Raw genomic sequence first — 19,485 nt, forward strand, 5'->3', positions numbered from 1 at the left:
TGATAGACACATTCTAGTGGAGAGGCAGGGAGGCAGAGTAGGTAGAGAACCAGCTTGGGAACCTGGAAGGCCTGCGGACCAAGTCCACCTCTGACACATACTTCCACCGTTCTTTAACAACACACACTTCTCGGTGAGAAAAATTGGAGCAGTCTCCATGTGTACATTAACTTATTCATAAATTTTATTTTTGTATCCATGCTATCTTCTTACACTAAGCTCTGTGAGGGCAGAGACTGCCTTTCTTTTTCTTATTTGTATCCCTAGAACTTAGTACAGTGCCTGGCATGTAGTAGGTGCTTAATAAATGTTTATTCACTATGACCATGTTCAGGAGACATTGTACTAATAATCATGCACAACATAAAGGCACACAAAAGTGTCCATTTTTAAAAGGATGAGATAAACATGAAATAATATTTTATTCTAGCAACAATAGGGGACCGTTGGAGCTTACTGAGTAGGGAAGTGACATGGTGGCTCTGTAGAGTGAGCTGGAGAAAGGCTGTGGCGCAAGGGCGCCAGTAAGGAGGCTAGTGCAGAAGGGCAGGCTCTTGCCAGGGATGCATAAAACATGCTCGTTGATTGATTGATGGCACCAGCCTGCACTGCTGGGATGAGTTCCCTCACTCAGACTTCCAACGAGACCAGAGGTCCATCCGGTCCTCATCCCCATCAACTGCAATTATTAGATTACAGATAGAAACTGGATTGCTGTTGCAACAGGCAGTGAGTACATGACAGCTGGCAGGGAGACCTTAGGAACGACAAACACAACGCAAGCAATGCCAGTGCCTTAAAATGACGCACGTGCTCAGTCATTCCCATAAGAATTACACAAGCTACCCTAAGCTAGTGCCAATTTTGCCTCCTGCTACAGCAAGCTAGGAACCAGCAGGCCCTTATAAGCTGAATGAATGGTAGCGCAGGTAACAGGCTGAGAATCACTTGAGTATATTATTTGTTTAATTCAACTGATTAGAGCTCCCCACCCCCCAATCCCTACACCCTCTGGTCCCTGGGAGCCACAGGCTGCTGCTCCCTGGCCCCAACCTGGCCATTTCATAAAGGAATGAGTGAGATGAAGATGCGTATGGGTCAGCACGGGCTCGCTCTTGGCTGGGAGAGCATCAGGAACAGCACCGTTATCCACGAAGGGCAATGTTTCAAATACAACAGTCTTTTTTTGTGGGCAACCACACCGATGCCCCACCAATTCCAGGGAGAGTTTCAATCAGATGAAGCTGATTCTGGGGATCCCAGGGAGGTCCCCCTCCAGAGAAGCTCCTGTGGATATAGCCAAGCCAAGACTTTAGTTAAGGAGGAGGGCACCATGCTGGCTTCTCTACCTCAGAGACTGAACCAGCTGGAGGGAAACTTACCAGAGAACCCTTCGAGAACCCAAGAAGAACAAGAAAACCCTCAGTCCTCAGATCAGTAACATCGGCAGCAGCCAGGTCCAAAAAGGCTTCCCCCACCACCACCATCTCTGCTGGCCCAGACAGCTGACTTTGAGGATGGGGTTGGGCAGAGTAGGGGGAATGCTGGTTGTCAGGATCATCATGTCCATCCAGGTAGGGACCACATACTTCAGATGTCAAGGAGAATCTCCCAGTATATAAGGCAGAGTGGAGAGGCACGAAGAGAGAGTGAGGGGAGATTTGAACAGGAAAGGACAATGGCCAAGGGAGGTGGGCTGGGGATGATTGTTTGGGTATAGGAGGCTTGAGGGAAGAAGGAAGTTATCCAATAGTAGAGATACTGCAAGAGGGAGAGAGAAGGGGACAGGAACATCTACTACTGTGTGACCTCAAACAAATGACTTAACCTTTCTGAGTCTCACTGTAAAATCCTATGTAAGAGGAAAAAATGTTGGGTGTCAGGGCAAGAAGAGTAGAGAGCTGAGTAATACTGGAAGGTAGGGGATTTGGGGTCACAGAACAGAAATATAGGGCTGAGGCTTCAATGTGGTTCAGTCACAGAACCCCGATCTTGGAAACACAGATCTTGCCCTTCTGCCACTGATGGCCTGGAGAGGATGATATAGCCCCAGAAGCAAGTCCAAGCCTCTCTGGGCCACAGTTTCCTGGCCTGTTCAAAGGAGGGCTTTGGCCCAGATGGTCTCCCTTCCTACTTTAAAACTAGAATGCCATCATCCATGATCTGTAATCTCATCAACCTTGGCATCCTCCCTTTCCTTCCCTTCCCTGGCTCTCCTGGCTTTCTTTTTTTTTTACTATGTCAGAAATAACTTCTCAACTCATGAAAGAACTAGGGCAAGTTTTTTTTTAAAGAACCTGGAAGGGGCAGCTAGGTGGTGTAATGGATAAAGCACTAGCCCTGGAGTCAGGAGGGCCTGAGTTCAAATCCAGCCTAAGACACTTCCTAGCTGTGTGACCGTGGGCAGGTCACTTAACCTCAATTACCTCCAAAAGAAAAGGTTAAAAAACCAACACCTGGAAAACATATGCTGTACATGGAAGTGGTGGGTAGATACCAGTGACCTGAATAGGAGGGGAGCCAAATAAGTAGGAACTGAAGCCATTTGGGTGACTTAGAGGATTTCCCTTGAGTTCTACTCCTATTCAATGAATTGATAAACATTCATTAAGCAGCTACTATGTGCCAGGCACTGTTCTAGGCAATGGGGTCACAAAGACAAAATTAAGACAGTCCCTTCCCTCAAGGAGATTATATTCAACTTCCCAAGCCCCACTTTAAACTTAAGCATCAGGTCTGGAAAATATCCAATGAAGAAAGTATTTATTAAGCACCAAATCAATCAAGCATTTATTAAGCACCTCCTATGTACGGGGCTCTGTACTAGGTGTTGGGGATCCAAGAACAAAGAACGAAGCAATTTTACTTGGAAGGAGCTGACATCCTAATGAGGGAGACAACAAAGTTGTGTAAAAATGGACGCAGGGAAAAGTGAATAAATACACAGTAGTTAGGGAGGGAGGGTGGGTGCAGTGGGTAGCTTAGAAAGGGCTTTGGCCAGGAGATGATGCCCAAACTGCATCTTAAGAGAAGGATTCTCTGAGGTGCAGGTGAGGAGTGAGGGTGCTCCAGGCATGAGGACAGCCAGTACAAAGTCGCAAGGGCCAGAGAGAGAGAACAGGTGTGAGGAACGCAGAGAAAGCCAGGGTGCCTAGATCTCCAAGTGTGGGAGGCAGAGTACCATCCGATATGCTGAAAAGCTGCTGTCAAGCCAGGCTGTGTGGGCTTTACAAACTCAACGGAGTTTAGATTTTCCCTGGAGGCAAGAGGAAGGTCCTAGAGTTGACTGAGGAGGTGAGTCACATGGTCAGAAACTTGCTCAAGGAAAATTTCTTTGACAAGAGTGCCTGGAAAGCCAAGAGTGAGGCAGTGTAATAATCTAGGTGAGATGGGATAAGGGCTCGAATTCTTGGAATAGTGTGGAGAGAAGGGATCAGATGAGAGAGATATTGGGAAGGTAGGTGGTGCAGTAGATGGAGTGCCAGGCCAGAGGCAGGAAGACTCATCTTCCTGAGTTCAAATCTGGCCTCAGACACTTCCTAGCTGGATGACCCTGGGCAAGTTGCTTTGCCCTGTCTGCCTCAGTTTCTTCATCTGTAAAATGAGCTGGAGAAGGAAATGGCAAACCGCTGCAGTGTCTCTGCCCAAAAAAATGGGGGTCACAGAGATTCAGACACAACTGAAAAACAGCAGAAACAAAGAAAGATTGGCAACTGATTGGATCTGTGGGGTGAGGGAGAGTGAGACCTCTATGAAAGGACGGTACCTTGGGTGAAAATGGGGAACTCTGGGGGGAGCAGGAGAGCTCTTGGCACAGAGAGACTGAGCTCTGTTTTGGTCATGTCCCTGAGACATCCAGTTTGAAATGTCCAAAAGATAATTGTTGATATGAGACTAACTCATGAGAGAGAATGAGGCTGGATATGCAAGGGGGCGTGTGTGTATGTGTGTGTGTGTGAGAGAGAGAGTCATCTGCATAGAAATCACACTTGTGAAAGATGAAGTTACCAAGAGAAAGTATAGAGAGAGAAAAGAGAAGACCTACTATGTGTCAAGCACTGTGATACAGCCTGATTCTGATCTCCTAGGAACACAGCGGAAAGGAGAATTGCCTCTATTGAGGGAAGGGCAATGCACCCGAGTGTTCATAGGTACAAGAAGGGAGACGGCGCCCAATTTAATTTTCTCCAAAACTGAATTGGGCAAGAAAACTCCCTGTCTGGGGACCAGCAGGACCAGAAGTATCCAGGACTGCAGAGATCCTGGGTCACAGGCTGCTCATTCAAATAAAGTTGATAGAAACCCTCAAGGGGGGGGGTGGGGAATGCAAATAGGCCACAGCTGACATTTCCATCTCCCTCTCTGCCAAGAATACATTTTTTAACCAAGCTAGATGCCTGGTGAATGAGTTTCAGTTTCACTGCATGGAATGAATGTCAAAATGTCATTTTCAAGCCATTTGCCAGAAATTAAGCCTTCAGACAATTCTTTAGCAAGGTTGAGCGGGACTTGTCCACCTCATACTGGTTTGCTCCTTCTATCACACACACAACACCGCCCCCCCCACCCCGGGCTAGTCTGTCCTTGTTAGCTTCCATCATAATCCATAACCATGGTCCGGTGTGGCCAGATATCACATGTTGTTGGTATGAGCTCCACTTTGTTGCATAAAACATGCCCAAATGAGGGATGGAAAGGGCCTTTGGAGCCTGATGGCCAGTCAAACCTTCTTCCTCTCTAGGAAAGCCAGTGAGGGCATCCTGGGGAAAGCACCAGGACAGGGGTCACCAGACCAATGAAGGGAAAGCCAAAGCTAGATGGCTATCTGCTGGGTGTGTCAAGGGAGAGACAGGCTGGGCTAGACAGCCTCTCAGGCATCCTTCAACTCTGAGATTCTGTAAAATTCTGGGAAATGAGATTTGGGGTTTATCCAGCTCTTTCTAGTAGAATAATCTAGGCTCAGGGGAATCATTGGGAGGTTTGGAACAACAGGAGTGGCCTGATCAGATCGGCATTCAAAGATTCTCCCCAACATCTGGGCTTGGGGAGTAGCAAGGGGACCCCAAAAGGCAAGGGTGGAGGGGTAATGAAGCAGTGAAGAGCTGAGGATGCAGAAAAAGGGGGAGAGAACAGTCCTTCTACGTTAAAGACTTAGAGAGAGCCATTCAAAAAGTGTGGATACCCACACCTGCTCAAAGTAAAATACCCCTGTTTTTAACAGCTATTTATCTCAATCCAATGTAGAATTCTTAGACAAAGCTTGCTATCTTCTCCTACTTCTGGGGCTTGGGGGGATAAGGAGGCAATTTTGGAAGCAGACAGTGTGACCCTGGCCCCTGGGTGAGGACACCACCATGATGTAAGCTCTGGCAACTTCTGCCAAGTTAGAAGGCCATTCAAGCCAGGCTTTAGTGTTCACTCATGTCTTGACCAGCCTCACTGGGACAGCCACAGCAGCCCTTTAAAAATCATCTATTTAGACCTGCATCAGTGGAAGGAGAGCCCCCAGGATCGAAATTACAGAGTCTGGAAGGATTAACAAAGACTCCATAAAGGCCCAGGGGCTGAACTCGGGTAAAGGTTCTCAAAAAGTTTTCATCTCATGACCCTTTTACACCCTTAAAATGACGGAGCACCTGACCCCAAAGAGCTTTTGTTTATATGGGTTATATCTGCTCATATTTACCACACCAGAAAGGAAAATGTCTTAGCATTATGATGAAAATAGTTTTGACCTCGGGATCCCCCTAAAAATCTTGGGAACTCCAAGGGTACCTGAACTTCCCTTTGACAACCATTGGTCTAAGCAGCTCCTGAAAGAAGAAAGTCCCTCCACCAATGCAGGTCAACCCCTTCTCTGTAACTGATAGTCCAAAGAAAGGGCACTGAGGGGTTAAACAGTTTGCCCAGGGTCCCACAAACAGCATGGGACCAAAGCGGAACTGGCACCCAGGTCCTCCTGACTCCAAGGCTAGCTCTCCATGCCGGGTATCTAAATCATTGCAGCAAAATCCCCCTAATCATGCTCCCTGCCCCTTATTTCATGAAATAAAGTCTAATGAAGGTTAGTAGTATTATTAGCCCAGTCTAGGTATTTAACTGGATCTTTTAAACACTTTACGTGTGACTTTTGTCTTTACTGTGGCTTGTGTTTGTATCCCTAGCACTTAGGAGAGTGCCTTGTATACAATGAACGCTTAATAAATGCTTGTTGACAGCAAGATTCTTTTGAACTGCTCTTTTCACCCTTTTTGGCAGGGCAGATATCTAGCCCAGTTTTCAGACGGGAAAACTAAAACATGATGGTTCAGTGATTTTCCCCTAGAAAACTGCAGAGGTCTAGAACTCAAGTCTTGTGGCACGTCTAATCAGCCCGCCTCTCACTGCCCAAGGGGCCCCAGGAGAATGAGCCCTGCGAGCACCCTGTTGGAGAGCCCCTCCTCACTCACTATGTGACTCACAAGGAACTGTGCCCCCAGCTTTGGGTGGCAGAGTGGGGATGGATATTGGTGCCAGGCCTCCACCTCAGCTCGGGTCCTCCTCACCTCTCACCCAGTTTAATGCCACAGCCTCCAACCTCATTGGTCACCAGGCCTCCAACCTCTCCCCTTCGAGCTGCAACCCACCCGAAGCCAGGCATTTTTTTAAAGCTCTCCTCAGAACATGTCCTGCCCTCATTTACAAAGGTTTAGTGGTTCCAGCTGGGGATAGGAGCAAATGAAGACACACAGCGTTCAAAGCCCTGCCAAATATGCCTACTGATGCACCACACAGTCTCACACATTTTAATCCCCCCCCCCAAACTGACCTACTAGCTGTTCCTCACACTCAACATCCATCTTCAAGTCTTTGTCCAGGCTGTGCCTCATGCCGGGAGTGCACTACTCCTCCTCACCCCTGCCTCTTAAACTCCTGAGTCTCTTCCAAAGGTTAGCCCAAGGGCCACCCCACCCCCCACAAGGCCTTTCCTGGCTGCCAGGGCTTCCAGCCCCCCAGTGTGGACCATGTATAGATTTGGGATTTACTTCTACTGTATATGGTGTTCCCTCCTTAGATTGTAGATCGATTCCTTGAGGGTAGAGATGGCTTTGCATTCCCAGCACCTAACTGGGCTTGATGAACTCAGGTGCAACAGACCCATTACTTCTCCCTGCAGGCAATTCCACTGTGGACAGCTCTAATCATAAAAACCTTCCTCCTTAGATCCAGCCCAAATTTGTTCCTTTGCAGCTTCCTCCCATTACCCTCTGTTCTGGCCTCCCAGGAGAAGCAGAACAAATCTGATGCACCTGTAGTGTTCCAGACCTGAAAACACAGCACCGCCCCCTGACAGTCTTCTCCTTTGGGCTAAACATCCCCATTCCTTCCATTGATCCTCCCAGGACTGGAACTCCAGGTCCTTCCTGGTCCTGGCTGCCATCCCCTGGATGCTCCCCCACCTATCAACGTCCTTAATCTGTGGCAGATACAATTGAGCCCAGGACTCTGGACCTTGTGCGGCCAAAGCAGAAGACTTGCAACTCTCACCCCATGGATGATTCCTGAAGTGGTGCACCTTCTGCGGCAGTCCAAGATCTCATTAACTCATTTGACCGTCTCCTCACACTGAGGGCTCCCATTGAAGATGCAGGTTAATAAAACCCAGCTAGATTTTTTTCATTCAAACTGCCACTTCATCATACCTCCTGAAGTTAACTTTTTTGAGCTCAAGTTCAAATCTTCACAGTTATTCCTATCAAATTTCATCCAACTAGAGTGGGGTCCCATGTTCTAGCCCAACAATACTGCTTTGTATTCTGTCACCCAGTCTATGTCTCCCAACTTTGTGTCTTCTGAAAATCTGGTAAGAATTCCACCTGGTCATCAGATAATTGCACAGGGCCAACACTGATCCTGGGGGCTCCCTCTGCCCCCTCCCCAGACCTCCTTTCAGGTGGACAATGAACCATTAGCATCTGCTCTGTGGGCCCCAGTAGAGCTTCTTGAGAGCAGGGAATCCCTTTTGCCTGTCTTTGTATTACCAGCGATTAGCAAAGGGCTTGGGAGATAGTAGGTACCTAATAAACATTTACCGGCTAATTCCCTAACTCTCTGGTCCTTCACAATTACTGGGAGTGACTGGGCAAATCCATCTGTCACTGTCCTCATTAGGAGGAATTGAGTTCATCCTAATATTTACCTTGAATCACCAAGAGCAAGGAGGTGCCACCTTGCCATCTCTTTACTCATCCTGGGCATCGGCTCTCTATTAACAAGTTCTTGCTCAGTCTTTTCCAGCCTGTGCTCCATGGCAGAGAGAAGGGGATCGGAAGGGGAGCCAGAGGTCCCTACCTTCTGGCATGAGGTATCCTTCTGTCCACCCTGGCTAGTGAGTCCTGCCACCTTCAGCGTTCCTCATTGGCCATGGCTCATTCTGATCTTTGGCCCTCTTGGCACTATTTTCAGAGTACCAGGCCACATTTTGTGACTTTCCCTCAGTCCCAGATTTCCTCACAAGTAAATGCACCATTAGTCCACTCTCCTCCCTTCCCCAGCTCCCAATATTTTCATATAGAAATTTGCATAAGACAAAGCTAGACTGAAGTCATGGGTCTCATCCCACCAAAGCTCCGTAATAGAGGAAGGCATCCTCCTGAGCTATGATCTCCAGTTCCAAGGCCATGGAGTATATTACCAACTCATGTTTTGTTCATTTTGGGTGTCTCTACTGCTAATCTTGCACCAAGAGCTTTCCATTATGTCACTTGGAGACAAGCACTTCCCTGTATAATCTTTGTCAGTCCTGCTACCAAGGTGGGATAGCTCCTTATATTTGCTGTTTGTTGTAAAAGACAAACCACATGGCTAAGTGAGATCTTATCTGTAAAGAGCCTAGCACAGTGCCTGGCACATAGGAGGCACTTGATAAATGCTTGTTCCTTCCCTGCTTCCCAAATCCTCCATGTAATTTAAATCCCTCAAAGTCTGGTTCAGATCCGGTGCCCTCCCCAAAGCCCCTGATCCTATCCAATGACATTGCTCAGGACCATGGGGAGGGGGTGTCTCCTTGACTGACCTGTGAGCTCCAGAACTCTGTTTTCTCCAGCTTCCCCCTTAGCCTCAGAGAGACCACGGTGGCAGATTCAATAACTGATGATTCCAAATGACCGTCTATCTGCTTGTTCCCAAAAGCCTTCTGGGGCAACAAATGCCACGTGGATGGCTAATAGCTAATCCTTAGGAAAATATTTTCTAGCTTCTCCTAGCATGGCAGGTGAGGGGGTGTGCTGGACATGGGGGGGGGGGTGGCTGGGAGACTCAGGTTCCAAGAGCAGCACATTTCTCCTACTGGTTATCATTAAACACACACACACACACACACACACACACACATTTCTGCCCCTAAGAACACATGAATGCTCGGTCTCTGTAAACTAATCAATATAAAAGAATGAAAGGCAAAGCTGAACATTCCCTAGGATCTAGGTTCATGGGCGTGTGTGACTCAGGTACAGCCTGGATGAATGGCCCTGTACCCCAGGTACATCCAATCAGTGTTTACCCTTCACCATGACTGTATTTTATTAGTGGCAACAAATTCTCAGAAGCAGAAAAATGTTAGCTCCTAGATCTCTGGCTGGAAGTCGGATCTCAGGGGCCATTTTAGGCGTGAGGGAATTGAGTACCAGGGGAAATCAGTCCTTTTGGAAACATGACTTTAAGCTGGGTTCTCTGACTCCAGAGTCTATCCTTAATAGCAAGTTGGCACTGGTGCACCGAACACTGGATCTCAAGAAATCCTACCTCAGATGAGAACTAGCTGTGAGACCCTGGTAAAGTCACTTAAGGTGTTTGCCTCAGTTTCCTCATCTATAAAACGATCATAATAGCTAACGATAATATGTGGCAATAGATAATGACAACAGGAGACAATCTACTCCCAATGAAATACTGCAAGCCTTAAAATGTGAACTACTTTGATTCAACAACTGATAGGCACAGCGTTGATAAAGCCCGGGCCTTCAACTAGGAAAACAGCAACGTCTCTCCGAAGTCATTCACGCGCTCGAAAGACAGGTCCTAACGTGAACAATGATTTCTAAGCACCAGGACGCTAGAAATTTCAAACATCGACTTCACCGAATGACTAAACAGTTTTTCCTTTTAACAGGAAAAAGAAAGAATCAAATGGTCAGAAAAGCTGAGAGAAAGCATCTCCCTTCTCGGGATGGTTTAGAGAGTGGGTGCAGCAGCAGGAACGGCGGCAGAGGCAGCAGCAGCAGCCTGTACTTGAAGGGCAAGTTCAACACCCCACTGGTTGGCTGCCTCACTCCTCCCCTTCCCCCAGGCTCGGGCGTCACGTGACGAACCCAGAAAAGTAGGTAAAAGGTTACCCGGCTGGAGCCCCGCCCAGCTCCCAGGCGGCCAAGGCCAAGGCCGGATCTGTCGGTTTCAGGTCGGTCTCCAGCCTAACCAGAGGGAGGCTCTGGGCCCACAGGCGGGGCGGCGGGGGGGGGGGGGGGGGGGGGGGGGGGGGGGGGGGGCGGGGGCCGGGGTGCATCTCAAGAGCAGGCCAAGGGCTTTGAAGCCCGGGGAGCCCACATCCCCTAGCTGGAATGACAACAGTTGCTTGGGACCGTTCTGATGAATCGGGAAATTGCGTCCTGCAGTCCGGAATGCCAGGCGTGCCCTCTGCAGCTGGACCATCGTTCCAGCCTCAGTAACTATCTGGGCTGTAAAACTGCCATTTCCACCCCCCACCCCCACCTCCAGTCCCAGAGGAGGGGGCACTGGTCTGCCGGTCTAGACCCATCTCAGCCTGGCTCCACCCTCTCCCAACCTCCACAGAGACATACAGGGCTGTCCTAATGCCAGGCTTTTTTTTTTTTAATTTTTTTCATATGAACCCAAAGAAAATACCCCCAAAAGTCTTTCCCTTTTCCCAATTCCTGCAGATTGTTTTTATGTCAGAAAAGGCAGCCATTTCCATGGGATCCCGGAAAGTTCTTTTGGGTCTGAACCAGGGCCCACAGGCAAAGAACCAACCGACCTCAAATAGATGAATGTCAGCTTCAGCTCACTGAAGGAGACTCAGATGAAAATAGGAGAGTGAACAATCCCCAAGAAGCAAGCAGCCCAGATCACCTTACACCCTCGAGTTCCGCCACTTGGAGTATTATTAACACTGAAGGGTGACGTTGGCAGTCACGTTAAATTAAAAAAAAAAAGTTCCCGAGGCTTACTCCAAGGCACTTTTGAGCATGGGCACAGAGTGAGTGCAGGTCAGACATTTTCAGTAATTTGTTCTGCTGTAGAAGGAAACAAACATGCCTGTCTATCTGGAATGACCAGAAACCAGACTCCCCTGGAAGAAAATAGTCTAACAAAAGACAGGTTTCCAGAAGTTTAAACAGATAACCTACCAAAACACAGAAAACAGAGTTCCTCCTGGAAATAAACTCGCTGTTTATAATATGACTACAAACAGCACCGGTAACTCAAAAGTCAAAAGTTAATTTGGGAATGACTGGAAATAGTGACAGCCTGCTAAGTAGAAAATTCAGTCCCCTGCTTCCTATTTTTCCTTCTATTTAGTCAGCTTTCATGAAGAAGCCCTAACGATTCACATTACAAAAACTTTGATCTACTACCCTCCAAGCCAAAAGCCAAGCAGAACAAAAGGATGACCCCTAGAGAGAATTTCAACAAAATCAGATTGATTGGATTCTCCTCATATTGTCAAGTTAACGAAGTCCAAAACATGTATTAAGTACTAAGCATTGTAAGAAGACCTTGTGGAAAATACAGAATAAGGGGAAGCCAGGCCCTCCAGGAGTTTACAGTCTAATAGGCAAGTTGACCAAGAATGCGGAGATTAAGGTATGTTCCATTCATTGTAGCTAGGTGCTTGGACCATTGTAGGTGTGTTTCTGGGTGTTGGCTGTGCCCCATCAGGAGGGCCTCTGGGAGAGAACTAACTGTTCTTATCTTGCTGTACCAGCTCCAGGTGAGCATTTCGAGAGCTGCTAATCCCTCAAAATAACTCTGTGCATCTTCTCTTCCAGAGCATCACCTGAGTTTTAACTCGATTTGGGTAACATGTATCAGAACCAGGAAGGGGAGACTCACATTCACTCTCTCTCCCTCTCTCTAGTCTACCAGCTCCTCCCATACCTTCCCAGATCCCCTAGCTGACCTTGGGCATCGAATTATGCCAATTCCTCGGTAAACTACCTGCCCTTTGCCTCCTCAGGGAACGTCAGACCTGAATAAGAATGTGGAAAGCACTTTGGGCCCCTTAGACAAAGTCTTGCAGAAGCTGCTCTCACTTTCAGAAAGGCAGGTGGAAAGGGGGCAGAGGGGAAGGGGGGCTCCTAATGAGAAGCCAGCTAACACAGAAGTTAGGGACTTCTAACCCTCTGAAAGGAGGGGGGGTGTTGCTACCTGACTTTGCACCCCCCCACCCCCCGCCCAGCTAACCGGCCAGTGACAATTGTGACACCCCCGACATAACCTGCAGCCTTCCTCATCAGGCTACTAGATGAGACTCTGTGTGTGTGTGTGTGTGTGTGTGTGTGTGTGTGTGTGTGTGTGTGTGTGTGTGAGAGATTGAGAGAGAGAGACCCCTCAAGCCCTCAAGCCCCCTGGGCACGAAAGTTTCTGATTCTCTAGAAGACTGCCCATTTCCAGGATGCTCTGGTCATTCTCTTACCCCTCTCCCATCCTTTCCAAAGGGTGAGGAAAGTGGAACGGCAAAGTCCACTGCAGCACCCTAGATCCTCCCCATCCCCCTCCTCCTTTGGCATCTCCCTCCCCGAAGACTTGTTACAGACGCCTAACTGCCCTTCCCTCAGTTCAGGACCCTAAACACCCACCGCCCTTCACAAGAAGAGCCAAAGTTCCTCCCCTTCATTTCAAGACACCCCGCCTCATTTTAGGAGCCTAGCTGCCTCCTCCTCTTCAGGAACTTAACTACTCCCCCTCATTTAAGGCCCCCAAGAGCTCCCCCATTACTAGCCCCTAATTTTGCCCCCATCATTTCAGGACCTGAAGGGGCCCCCAGTACAAGTTCCTAATCATCCCCTCATTTCAGGCCCCGAAGGGCTCCCCATTACTAGCTCCTAACCGTGCCCCCCAATTTCAGGATCCGAAGGGCTCCTTCCCCCGCAGATTCCTCACCAGCCCCCTTCCAAGGCAGCCTCGGCACCCCCCCTCCCCGGGAGCTCACCCCCCCAGGGCGGGGTCGGGTTGGCCGGAGCCCCTTACCGGAGTCTATCTGGGGGACCCGCCCGAGGGCGGCGGCAGCTGCAGCAGGAGGCGCCGGGAGCAGCGACTGCGGAACCCGGGCGGCGGCGGTGGTGGCAGCAGTGGCAGCGGTGATCGGGGCACGGAGGGGCCCGGCCCGAGCAGGAGAGCACAGCCGAGCGGGCTCCCTGCCGGCTGCGAGCCCATTGGCTGGGGCGCGCCCAAGGGCGGGGCATGGAGAGCCAAGGCGGGCCACGCTCCCCGACGCAGGGAGGGGGGGAGGGGAGAGGGAGGAGCCGGCCGGAGCCCCACGAGTCCGGTCCAGCCCAGCCCACCCTGGAGGAGCACCTGACCCCAGGAGGAACCTGCTGGAGGCGGCGCGGCGCGGGGCGGGGGGAGGGGCCTTCAGCACACCCCCTCTCCCCCGAGGAAACTAAGCTGGGGGGGGCGGGGCCACGGGTTGATCTTATCGGGGTTAGAATGTGGAGCGGCCCCGTCTATCTGACGTCCTCTCCCCCCATTCCCCGTCTCTGATCATCGTCAGCCCCTTCTTTACAGAAGCAGATCGTTTGTAACCTCCAGGCCAGCAGCACTAGGTTAGGTGACTTACCCAGAGTCACAGGTCCAGTGCACGTGAGAGCAGGACTTGAACCCAGGTCGTCTGAGAACCAGACCAATTCTTTAATCACTACCCCGAACTGCCTCTCCATGGGCACACAGTAGGCGCTTAATAAATGTTTCTTGATTGGTTGATTGACCCGTAGCAGTCATCTAGTCAAACCTCTCATTTTACAAATGGCGAAACTGAGGCATAGAGCTGTGAAGGAACTTCCCCAAGGTCACGTAGCGAGTTAGCGGCCGGATTGGAAAACTAGTTAGGTGGTAGAGCATTGAGAAGACCAGGATTTGGAGCCTGCCTTAGACACTTACTAGCTGTGGGACCCCGAGCAATCTCTCAGCCTCTATTTCGTCCTCTGTGAAATGGGGATGATAATGGCCTCTCCTTCCCAGGGTTGTTGTGAGATCAAGAGAGGTAGAATTTGTAAAGTGCCTTGCCAACCTTAAAGGGCTCTGTAAATGCTAGTTATTATGAAGTCTCCAACCTCTAGGTCTAATGCTCTTTCTAGTAAAATGAGGTTTGGTTTTTTTAAAGCAAAATACACAATTAATATTATCTGTTTTGGAAGGTTTGCAAAACACCTGGCATACATTAGCTCATTTGCTTCTTACCACCAACTTGCCAGCTGAGTGTGTTTTATTAACCCCACTTCACCTCCAGCTGGGGGGATGGAGGCTCCACGTGTGAGCTGGTTTGCCCAGGATCATGATGCCAGTATAGAGAGGACCTAGAATTATCCCAACACAAAGTCTAGCATTGTAGTTCACTCATTGAGTTTGGGCATTAGCATCCCAGCAGCAGTATGGGAGAGTAGGGAGACCCGATTTGGAATCAGAAGGCTAGAATTCAAACGCCAGCCAGCTTGGCTCTGCTGGTCGTTCCCTTTTCAGACTCAGTTTTCTTTCCTGTAAAGCCAGGGGTTCCGTTAGACTAGTCCCAAGGTTCCTTCTGGGGGTAAACTCTATGATCCCAAGAGTCAGAAGGAGCCTTGGGAATCACGGAGTCCCAATCTCTCATTGGACAGATGAGGAAGCCAGGGCCAAGAGAACAGGAGACCTCCCACCCAGGGTCAAGCAGGCAGCGAGTGTCAGAGCTGGTCTTAGAACACAGGTGTCCTGACCCCTAGCCCTCGGCTTTATCTGCACGCTGGCTTTCTTTCCAGAATCCCCTGGCAGCTCTGATGATTTAGAGTCGGAAGGAGATTCCACCAGATTCCATCAGATTCTCCCCTGCTCCAATTTTTACAGGTGAGGAAACCAAGGTGCACAGAAGGACAAGCGACTTGTCTAAGGCCATATGTGTAGGAGATAGAGCTGGGTTGGGAAGATAAGGTCTTTGACCCTAAACCTAGCAGCATTTCCACTCTATTTGCCCTCCCCCCCACGATGGTCTGGCAGCATCTGTTACCATGGTCCAGGGTGGAGTCTGCCCAGTGGATCATTAAGGATCATAATAGCGAGCAAACACTTGACAAACCTGATCTTATGTGAGCCTCTCAACAACCCTGGGAGAGAAAGGTTACTGTCATTCCCATTTTACAGGTGAGGACACTGAGGTTAAGTGACTTACACAGTTAGAAAGTGTCTGAGGCAGGATTTCAAGTCAGGTCCCCCCCCAACACACAGACAATGTTCTCTGGAACATCACTTTTTTTTGATGCCTTACTTCCTCACGAGCTTTCTTTTGTGCTCTCTCCCTCTCCCTCTCCCTCCCTCCCTCTCCCTCCCTCCCTCTCCCTCTCCCTCTCCCCCCTCCTTCTCCCCCTCTCCCCCCTCCTTCTCCCCCTCTCCCCCCTCCTTCTCCCCCTCTCCCCCTCTCTCCCTCCCCCTCCCCCCCTCTCTCCCCCTCCCCCTCCCCCCGTCTCCGTCTCCCTCCCCCCCTCTCCGTCTCCCTCCCCCCCTCTCCGTCTCCCTCCCCCTCCCCCTCTCTCCGTCTCCCTCCCCCTCCCCCTCTCTCCGTCTCCCTCCCCCTCCCCCTGTCTCCCTCTCCCTCCCCCTCCCTCCCCCTCCCCCTCCCTCCCCCTTCCTCCCCCTCCCTCCCCCTCCCTCCCCCTCCCTCCATCTCCCTCCCTCCCCCTCTCTCCCCCTCCCTCCCCCTTCCTCCCCCTCCCTCCCCCTCCCTCCCCCTCCCTCCATCTCCCTCTCCCTCCCTCCCCCTCTCTCCCTCTCCCTCCCTCCCCCTCCCTCCCTCTCTCTCTCTCTCCCTCCCTCTCCCTCCCTCCCTCTCTCCCTCCCTCTCCCTCTCTCTCTCTCTCTCTCTCTCCCCCCCCCTCTCTCCCCCCCTTCTCTCTCTCTCCCCCCTCTTTCTCTCTCCCTCTCCCTCTCCACGCCTCCCCCCCCACATGCCTATATATACACACATCATACATATACATACACATATACACACAGACGGGCAGCATTCACAAACAAGATCGTTGTCTGGAGAAGAGAGATAACCTATCACTGTGGCCAGGTATGTGAAAGGCTATCTTGTGCAGGAGAAATGTCCACATCAATTCTGCTTGGCTCCAGAGGCCAGACCCAGAGGTGGGCTGACAGATAGGGAGGGACGAGGCAGAGAAATGGCAGGTTTAGGTTTTAAGTGAAGAAGCCCTTCCTAGGAATTAGAGCCATCCCCAGGTGAAACTGCTTCAGAAGGAAATAATGAGTTCCAGCCATTTAGCGGATGTTTTCCCCAGGTACAGAGACACTGCTAATTAAATTTTGGGTGGTTCATTGATTCAGCTAAAGGTGCAGTAAATAGGATCAGGAGTCAGGAAGACTTGAGTTCAAATCCAGCCTCAGACACTAGCTGTGTGAACCTGGGCAAATCACTTAATTTCTATTTGCCCCAGTTTTCTCATCTGTAACTCCCAGAGTTGTTGTGAAGAACAAGTGAGATGTAATTACAAAGTGCTCAGCACAGTCCCAGCCCATAACAAGTGCCATGTAAAGGGTAGGTAGGATAATTAGCTATTATTTGTCAGGCATATTGTCTAGGCAATGTCGGTTCAGGTTTAGGTAGGACTATTCTAAGAGGCTGAGATTCTCCTGCCACCTCTTCCTTTCTGTTGCTCTTAAACATCTGAACCATGCCTTAGGAGAGTCCTGGTTTTATTTTTCTGAGAAGTGTGAGTCTCTATGAGCAATGACAAACCCTTGGTGCTTTACCGTAGCACCCCAGTCCTTCCAGAAGCAGAAAGTGACCTCGACAACCCAGAACCCTACATTTTGATAGTGCTTTAAGCTTTGTATAATAGCTGGGACTTGGACCAGTGCAAGGCTTGCACAATACTGTTTCTGTTTTTTCCAAGCAAGTCAGTTTCCTACTGGCACCTACCCACTAAACCACGACCCTCCCTTCCTTGAAATCTTGCTCCAAATACACTTCTGTCCCACCCTTGCCAGCTTCTTCTGCCCACAGCTCCCAGCATTCTCAGCCCCTCAGTTCTCTGTTCCTTTCATATATAGCCCTCTCCATCCATAACTGGAGCTATTTACCTGTTCTGTCTTATCTGTGCTTATATTTTTCATATGTCTTTATTTGGCTGGGAACCCACGCCATCAAGCTGATCCCCACCAAGAGCCAGCTCGATGCTCTCTGGGTCACCTGCAGTTTTGGTTCTTCTGGAGGTCGTTGTGTTCCAGGATCCAAAGCCTCAGAGAATCTGCAGAAAGATGAGAGAGCTGAGCTTTGCCCCTAGCCAACAGCTGAGGATTCTGGAGATCCTTGGGCATTTTCCAAGTTCGATCTATCTTCATCTCTTCCTCCTCCTCCTTCTCCTCCTTTCTCGCGATTGACTAGCAGGAGTGAGAACAAGTCAGGGCCCTAAGAGGTGTGGCACTTTCACCTTTGTGCCAGTGACAGCAGGGCCCAGAGTGACTCACGGCACCCAGGTATCGTGCCTCAGCTTCCGGCTCAGCCCTCCAGTGGGATGGCCCCCGTGTCTGGGCTTCCCAGCTCATTCTCTCTGGCTTTCCTCTCACAGCAAGTTTTGTCCAGGAGATTTAGCTATTAATAGCTCGAGAGCTCATCTGCCTTGTGCCTCAACCTTCAGGTCTCCTAAAGTCTACAGGGCCAGGCTGGCCTTATTCCTAAGTTCCCTGGGGATTCAAAAACATCCTGGTTTGTTTTCTGAGCCAGAATAACCTCCTCAACGCCGCCCCCCATGTCACTACTTTGCTCAAGTATCTACTGTGTGGGCACCCTGTTCCCCACTGGGTCCCAATCCAAACCCCCTTCAAGGCCCTTGGGGTTCAGCCTGAGTCTCGGAACATCTTTGCTCTTCACTACTTGCCAGTGCCGGGTGTAGGGAGGGGTCATGTTCCCAAAGTTCATTGTTGGCACGTAGGGTATTTGGGACATATTTTCCCATGGAAACAATGTTTAAAATGGTGGTGAGCTTCCCAGGCTAGCCCACAGAAGTCTTTTTAACCCTGAAGCTTGGTGGCCTGGAAAGAGGGCAGAAGACCCGGGTTCCAGTCCTGCCTCAGACACTTACTAGTTAGGTAACTATGGAAAAGTCCCTCCCTCAGAGAGACTCAGTTTACTCACCTCTAAAATGGTACTAGTAATCCTTTGATTATAGACACAGTACCACCAGAAGCGGTCCACTCTAAGGCCCTCCAAGTAATGCAGACTGAGACCCAGTTCAAGCCCTCTCATTGCCCCTGTTACCTCTCGGTGCTCTGGGTACCTTGACAAAACAAGAGAGAAGGCATCAGTCTGTCCGGGGGAGGGGAGCGGAACGGAACCTGCCTCCCCAAGAGCTCCCAGCGTGGAAGAGCCACAGGGCTGGTTAAATGAAGTTGCAAAATGTGGGATCCCAGATTTAGACAGGGAAGGACCTCCAGAGGTCATCCAAGCCCATGCCTCATTTTGTAGAGGAAGAGGAAGAAGCCCCCTAGCCTGCTCAACGTCATTCAGACAGAAAGCCCCAGTGGTGGGATTTGAGCCGTACTCCCCTCTCTTCAGCCAGGATTCTTTTCCCTATACTGCAGGTTTTTGTTAGGAAATCAGTTAAAAACCTTAAAAACACTATGTGAACAATCACCTGCATCCTCACAATAGCAAGCATTTATTTAAAATAACAGTTTAAGGTTTGGGAAGCACTTTACAAATGTTATGTCATCTGGTCCTCCCAACAACCCTGGGAGATAGGTACTATTGCCATCATCTCCATTTGCCAGCTAAGGAAACTGAGTCACTGAGAGTTTTAGTGACTTGCCTAGGCTCACACAGCTAGTAAGTGCCTAAGGCTGGACTGAAACCCAGGTGTTTCTAACTCCGAGTCTAGAATGCTGCCTAGAACCACCTAGCTGCCTACAACAATCAGTTGATTTCAATATTCATCTTTATCATTTATAAAGTAACTAAAATATACCAGTGTTACAGACCTAAGCCTGAGACTCCTTAGATCCTCTGAGTCCTACTGATAAGCTTTGGAAAGCCACACTCATTGGGCCCAATCCTTTATCACCATTGGTCCCCTAGGGAATCAGGGAGTGGATATATGATAGGGATATCATTATGGAGTCCCTGTAATGCTCTGGGACTTGATAAGAGTCAGCACAGTGTTAGCTGAAAGGAGGGGCATCTGTGGCCCCTTCACATCTGCGTGGGGAATCCCTCTTCCTCTTTTACACTCCATCTTTCCTCAT

At 49.8% G+C, this 19,485-nt stretch overlaps 1 protein-coding gene across 2 annotated transcripts in view; it reads right to left on the minus strand.

The window, feature by feature from the left end:
• CPT1A (carnitine palmitoyltransferase 1A) overlaps nt 1–13,383 on the minus strand; it is a 68,412-nt gene extending 55,029 nt beyond the window's left edge. The window contains exon 1 of one of the 2 annotated variants that reach the window (XM_036763029.1): nt 13,246–13,383. The gene's annotated coding sequence lies outside the window, so the exon portion shown is untranslated. Of the gene's footprint in view, nt 1–9,055; nt 9,145–13,245 lie in introns of those variants that run through there. The other variant, XM_036763030.1, reaches the window with a different exon arrangement.
• Between the last annotated feature and the right edge of the window lie 6,102 nt (nt 13,384–19,485).

This window comes from Trichosurus vulpecula, chromosome 6 (assembly GCF_011100635.1).
Source record: "Trichosurus vulpecula isolate mTriVul1 chromosome 6, mTriVul1.pri, whole genome shotgun sequence".
In the NCBI taxonomy this organism is placed as follows: domain Eukaryota; kingdom Metazoa; phylum Chordata; class Mammalia; order Diprotodontia; family Phalangeridae; genus Trichosurus; species Trichosurus vulpecula.